Source organism: Penaeus monodon, unplaced genomic scaffold (assembly GCF_015228065.2).
Source record: "Penaeus monodon isolate SGIC_2016 unplaced genomic scaffold, NSTDA_Pmon_1 PmonScaffold_556, whole genome shotgun sequence".
NCBI lineage: Eukaryota > Metazoa > Arthropoda > Malacostraca > Decapoda > Penaeidae > Penaeus > Penaeus monodon.
In genome coordinates this window covers 20,001-27,500 of record NW_023660507.1, presented here as the reverse complement: position 1 = coordinate 27,500, position 7,500 = coordinate 20,001, and positions in this window count along the sequence as shown.

Here is a 7,500-nt window from a genome sequence, read left to right as displayed (position 1 = left end):
TATATATATATTTATATATTTATATTTTAATATATATATAAAAATATATTATATAATGTGGGGGTGGTTTTTGGTGTGGGGGGTGTGTGTGGGGTGTTTTGGTGTGTGTGGGGTGGGGGTGTTTTGTGGTGTGGGTTGTTGTGGTGTGGGGTTGTGTGGGCGTGTGGGGTGGGGTTGTGAAAATAGGTTTTTAAAAGGTTTATATTATTTTAAAATTATATATATTTTTAATATATATAAAAATAAAATTAATATATAAAATATATATATATAAATTATAAAAGGGGAGGAGGAGAGAGGGAGAGAGGGGAGAAAAGAGGGGGGAAAAGAGAGAGGGGGGGGAAAAGGAATAAAAAAAATTTTTTGGGGGGGTTTTTAATAAAATTTTATAAAACATGGGTTTAAAATGACAATAAAATATACAGGAGTGTGTTTTAATATTATTTTTTAAAAAATTGGTTTTTTGGTTGTGGTGTGTGTGTGTGGGGTGGTTGTTTTGTGTTGTTGTGTGTGCACAAAAGTTTTTTTGGATTGCTGCGGGGAATTTTTTTTTTTTTTTTTTTTTTTTTTTTTTTTTTTTTTTTTTTTTTTTTTTTTTTTTTTTGGGGGGGTTTAGTTTTTTGCGGGCTTCTTTTTTTTTGAAACGACGGGAAGGCAACCCCCAGCCCCGAATGGGAAAATTTATATTCCCTAAAAATGATGGTTCCCCAATTTAATTTGAAAACGGGCAAAAAACGGGGTTGACAATTTGCTCAAAAAAGGGAAAAGGGAAAGGGAAAAATGCGCCCAAGGGCGGGCCAACTGCAAACTTTTGAAAAAATGCAAAAGAGGAAAAGGTTTTTCCCCCCCAAAGGGGATGCCGGGTTTTGCATCAAAGGAAAAGGCGGGGGGGGTTTGAGGGGCGTTGCTAGATTTTTTTTTTTTTTTCTTTTTCTTCCTTTTTTTTTTTTTGGGGGGAGTATTTTTTGGCAAAACCTTTTTTCCCCTGTTTGCAAGGGGGAAAAGGGGTGCGACGGGACCCCCCTTTTTTTTTAAAACCTTTTTTGGATGACGAAACTGAAAACCCGTAAAACTGGGAGACGGGGGAATAAATTTTAAAAAAAATGAGGCGCCCACGTTTTCCCCACCCAGTTTTTCCCAAATTTTAAGGGAGGAGAGAAAAAAAGATTTTAAAGGGAGGAGAGACAAAAGATGTTAAGGGGGGAAAAGAGAAAAAGATGTGTTGAAATTGAGAGGAAGGGAAGCGATGCGTTAGGTTTTTTTTTTTTTTTTTTTTTTTGGCTTAAATTCGACTTTTTTTTTATTTTTTAAAAGAAAATTGTGAAAAGGGTTCTGTGATGCCCACCCCGGGGGGTTTTCTAAAAAAAATATATAAAAGATAAAAAATACAGACAGAAAAGGTTTAAATGGGTTAAAATAAAAATTCAAATTATATACAAAATATTTATTTTCCCCGATTTTAAATTTTATGTAATGTATATATATAAAATTTTTAATATATATTAATTATATATATATATTATATTTTATTATATATATAAATTATATTATATAAATATAGACTGACATGAAAATCCAACCCCCTTTTTTCCTTTTTTTAAAAAACCCCAAAACCCCGGCAAAAGGGTTCCCACGCCGAACAGAAAAATTTCCCCCGGGAAAAATGCAAAAAAAAATTTTTTTTTAGCAAAGTAATTTTTGAATTTGGGGAAAAAGCCTGCAGGGGGCCTTATTGCAAATTTTTCCCGGTTTTTTTTTCCCCAGGGGATTTTCCCAAATGCGCCCGGCCGAAACACCTGCAAGGGAAAGTGAAAACCGGGACACGAAAAGTTTTGCAAAGATGTCGACCTTTTTCCCCCAACCCCCCCTCCTGTGATGAAAACGGCTGCCCCCGTGCGCCGGGGTTTTTGGGGTGGGGAGTGGGGTGCGTGGGGTGCGTTTTGTGGTGTGTTTGTGGGGTTGTTTTGGTGTGTGGTGTGTGTGTGTGTTTTTTGTTTTGGTGTTGTGGGGTTGTGTGTGGGGGTGGGGGTGCAAAGTGTGTTTGGTGTGGGGTTTTTGTGTGGTGTGGGGTGTTTGTGGGTGGGGTTTTGTGGGGTGTGGGGGGTTGTGTGCGAGTGGGTGGTTGTGTGGGGTTGGGTGGGGTGGGGGTTGTGTGTGTGGGTGGGGGTGGGGGTGCAGTGCGCCCTTGGTTTGGGGCCCCCGGAGGGTGTGAAAAGTTGTGTGTGTGTGTCTATCTGGGGTCTTTTTAAAGCGAATTTTCCTTCCAATTACAAATTAGTTTTCATCATCATCCTCTCTCTTATGTCTAGAAAAACGCTCTTTTCTTGTACTGTCATGTGAGAGTTTCACCCCTACATTTCAGACTGCACTAGAGAGGTCAACTGCACAGCTCAGAGAGGTGTTGTCCCCAGAATTGTTTAAATGCAGAATCGGAACTTCCCAAGGATGCACGGGCTTCAACTGAAAAATGTTGTGTTCCTCCCAATGTAAATTGCCCGGACACACCTGCCACTTGCAGAGGAAAGTGTGTGGGCGACCGAGAGTGGGGGTGGCAATGATCGTATTGTGAATTCCGCTTGTACCGGAGAATTTTGACATGTTGCATAGGTAAGTTTCAAACCCGTCAAATTTAGCGTGTGACCTCGCCCCTCCATATACAATTTGCACATTGTAAGATATTGCCTACAGTCCTGAACTCAAAGTATGTTAATGTTTTAAATGCAGCTACATCTTTAATCATTACAGTGCCTTACCATAATGGAATCATTGGCTTTAAATAGTATTAACGTTATATTATCAAGGAATTTCCCCTTCTGCACCCTATCTTATTCTTATCTGGGGTAAATAAAAAACCCTGGGGTGTTCTTCTCAGCTACCCATTCTGCAGGGGTGAATTACGTCATTTGTTTACAGTACAGCACCTAGTTACGTGCATTTCGTCGTTATGATGTTGCTGAAAAATCTACTTTTGTTTTTTTTCTGACTTTTGTAACACAGTTAGAAAAAATAATGAAAAAAATATTAAAATGATAAATAGGGATAATAATAATATATGATGATGATGATGATGATGATAAATGATGTTTAATAATAATAAAAAAAAAAGGATGATAATAATAATTTTAAAAATTATAAGAATTACACATACCAAACCCAAGGGAAAAGGTAGATTTAGGATCATTTCAAAGAGGAATGTTTACGATCTGGGGTTGACAGAGAAGCATAAACATGAGTTCAAAAACAACTGTCCCATAAGGGTATTCCACAACCTTCCCAAGCGTAGGTGAACTGACAATAAAAAAGGTTTTTAACATTGATCTTCAGTGTAGGATTTAAAGTTATTCTTTATATGATGAAATGGTTGAAAGCTGATGACACTAAACACGAAAACGAACAGAAAAAAAATGAAAAAAACAAAACTTAAATTTGTCTTGTATAAAACGATTTCACAAGAAAACACCCTTGGAGATTTTTATGAAGTAGATGTTGCAATGTATTGAATTAATCCAATGAAGTGTGTTTTTTAATCAAATCAGAAACAAAAAAAAAACCCATGAAATGTTTTCCAAATTCATCGTTGCTTCTTTGGCAAACTCTCCCGGACACCGAATCTTGAATAGGTTTAGAACCTACAATAAATGCTACAACCCCTTTTTTTTCCACTATCGTTTTGCCCGATTTCTTTAGAATTTACAATAAATGATACACCTCAGTTTTTCTTCTTCTACTTTTTTTTCTTTTTTTTACAAGGGTGGGTCCATTGCTACCAGGTTCTGTCTTTGTGTCTGTCTAGTCCCTCAAAGGGTAGCCAAGTGTTGGAGACCTGTCATCGGCTGGGGTCAAATTTACGATAGAGAGGACCTGGCCCCTTATCACATCATCCTCATCCTCATATGCACCCCCCGAAAAAATGATCCTAAATATCCACCTGGAAACAAGGTTAAACAAATCTTGTTATGTTTTTTACACATTTAGACTGCACTATGCCCAGCAAACTGTCCGAGGAAAAGAGGAGTCTGTGCCATAAAATTTCCATTGCAAGCAATTGCCAACTCTCTCTCTTCTCGCGTGTCTATAAAGGATATTTTGCACATTCAGACTGTACTGAGCTAACCAACTGTACCGCGAAAGAGGAGTCTGTCGCCAAACTTGCTTGACAGGAGAATCAGAAGTTGAGAATGGATTTTGTTCAGGCTTCAACTGCAAGTGTTGTAGACCTGCTGATGAAACGTGCCCCGGGCCACACCCGCCACTGCAGGGGAATGTGTAAGGACGTAGACGGTGTGCTGAGCTGACCGTATTGCCAATTCAACATGCACCGGAGAAATTGCACGTGCTGCATAAGTAAGTTTGAACATTACCTACCCTCCTTTTTTTTTTTTTTTCCTTCTTTTTTTTTTTTTCTTTTTTTTTTTTTTTCCCCTTTTTTTTTTTTTTTTTTTGCCAAACAAGGTGCATACATGTTTTTTAATTTCTAACAGCTGCTGGAAATGCTCTTTACTTCAGTTCCTGATTCCTAAAAAGTAGTGTTTATTTCACACTTCAGACTGTACTATAAAGCAAACTGTACCGCGGAAAGAGGAGTCTGTCGCCAAACTTGCTTGACAGGAGAATTTAGAAGTTGAGAATGGATGTACAGGCTTCAACTGCAAGTGGTTTAGACCTGCGATGAAAACGTGCCCCGGCCACACCCGCCACCTGCAGGGGAATGTGTAAGGACGATAGACGGTGGTGCGGGCCCTGACCGTATGCCAATTCAACTTGCACCGGAGAATTTGCACGTCTGCATAAGTAAGTTTGAACATTACCTACCCTCATTTGTTGTTGTTGTTGTAGCTGACCGCATTGCTAATTCAACATGCAACCGTAGAATTTTCTGTACTTGCTGCATAAGTAATTTACAAAACGAAATCTTTATCATTTGGCTTCACCCCTGTTTTTTAGTTTTCCAATACCTGTGTCGTTTATATATTATCGCCTCAGCTGAATAACACGAAAATTTATAGCTAACATTTTGTACAATATAAGGGGAAAGGCCAAGGATTTGATACTTTTCTAAAAATCCTGCCATGATTATGCAGTTGGCTTTGTACTCATATTTTTATTTCCAAACGACTGCAGAGTAACAGTGCAATGCGATTCGAGTGGCTGTTGCTTTAAATTCTTTTTATATTTACTCGCAATAATTCCCATCATAAAGGAGACTAAATCTTTTTGGTTTTATTACTGAGTTTACTAAAAAAATTATATTACCCCCAATGCTGAAGGGAACCGTCTACCTATATATTACCCTAAGGAATCTGAACTTTGTTTTAAACTTTCGAAAAATGAATCATTATTTATGATAACATAAAGTAAATAAGGTCTAATGTCATGGTATGAGGTAACTTGCAGGGAATCCCTATCTTCCTACTACGATTTTTTATGAGGTTTTAAAAAAACCAATAAATCAAACTACCTGCGAGGGATTTCCACAGATCTTGCTGGAAAAACACTGTTCCATTCAAAGTGCGAAGTTACATACTGTACTTCAGTTTTTCAATTTTACTGTTAGAGTGAGTTTGCTTATAAAATTTATGTAATATGGGGCCGTTGATCCCGTTAACTTGTGTCTGTGGTAATTTTCATATAACTGAAGAAAGCCTGGAGATAAGGAAATTGCTTAAAAGGTGAATTACCTTTTCGCGTCAGGCTGGATTAACAAAACATACCGATACATATATCCACAAACATGCAGACTAAGTATGTAATCTAGCTATAAAATCCTACATAAAATATTCACTGTGCTTTTCCTTTGTGATAACATATTATAACCCTTGCCTTGTATTTACACGTCTATTGTCAAAACTTCTAAATAGTAAAAAAATGTTATTTTCAATTCCCTTTGTGCAGAAGGCATCTGTCATTGAAGAAATTTTACTTTTTTGCACATTTCAGATTTTACTGAGCTAACCAACTGTACCGCGGAAAGAGGAGTCTGTCGCCAAACTTGCTTGACAGGGGAATCAGAAGTTGAGAAAAGGATGTTCAGCTTCAACTGCAAGTTTGTAGACCTGCTGATGAAACGTGCCCGGCCACACCCGCCACCTGCAGGGAATGTGTAAGGACAGTAGGACGGTGTGCTGCAGCTGATCGTAATTGCCAATTCAACATGCACCCGGGGATTTTGCACGTGTTGCATAGTAAGTTGAATATTACCTACCCTCCTTTTTTTCTTCTTCTTTTTTTTCTTTTTTTTTTTTTTCTTTTTTGCCAAAACACGGGTGCATAATGTTTTTAATTTCTACAGCTGCTGGAAAAGCTCTTTACTTCAGTTCCTGATTCCTAAAACGTAGTGTTTTATTTCACACTTCAGACTGTACTTACAAGCAAACTGTACCTGGAAAGAGGAGTCGTCGCCAAACTTGCTTGACAGGAGAATCAGAAGTTGAGAATGTATGTACAGGCCTCAACTGGAAGTGTGTAGACCTGCCGAATTGAAAACGTGCCCGGCCCACCCGCCACCTGCAGGGGAAGTCCAAGGACGATAGACGGTGTGCTGTAGATGACCGTGTTGCCAATTCAACATGCACCGGAGAATTTGCACGTGCTGCAATACGAAGTGACTTGCTCCTTGTTTAATCTCAAAACAAATTCAGATGCAAGTTGACTAAACTACTTTACCAATATGGTTTTATTCAAAACGCCTTAACACAAATAGAATTAAATATTCTCCACCAAGTGATTGCAGTTCGATTTAAACAAAAAGAAAATCAATTGATGATCAATATTTCTTTAATGATTTTATACTAATGTAAGAGAACTTCTTAAAACATTTTTTAGTTAATTTTATTTACTACCAGAATTACCTAGATGTTTTAAGATCATACAATTAAAAACAAAGGTTACGCACCAAAACATATGTTCCCTTTGCTAAAACCCACGATTGCTTTAAACATGTTCGAACTTTAAATAATAAGAATACATATGCCACTGTTACTCGTTTCCAACAGCACCCCAAATATAGCCTCGACATATTCTTTACGCCTGCTGTATCATAAACCATTTTGCTATTATAGTATACAGTAACTTATAAAATATCTGCAGGGACAAAAACTAAAACAGCCTTTGATAACAACAAATAAAGGCCATTAATTACACTATCATTATCTTAAGGTTGACGCAACTATCATGGTTACATGCATTGCTTAGTGGACGCATCCCCTCGTCCTGCTCCCGGCTGTGCTGTGAAGGGGTGAGGGGACGAGATGGGACTGTCTCGAACGACAGAGTAGGGCTCGAACACGGTCAAATTCTTGTCCATCTCAAGTTGAGAGGAGTTCCAGACGCAGAATGTACACAGGAAGGAATCGGATATCGCCTTAATGTTAAAAAACATGAAGTTTTATTTAGTTTTAAAACATTAAGTTCAGTTTATCGTAATACTGTTATAACATAGATTCCTGCATCGTGGGTTTTTTTTTTTTTTTATTCCTCTGGCCTACTGCTCTGGACTCTAAA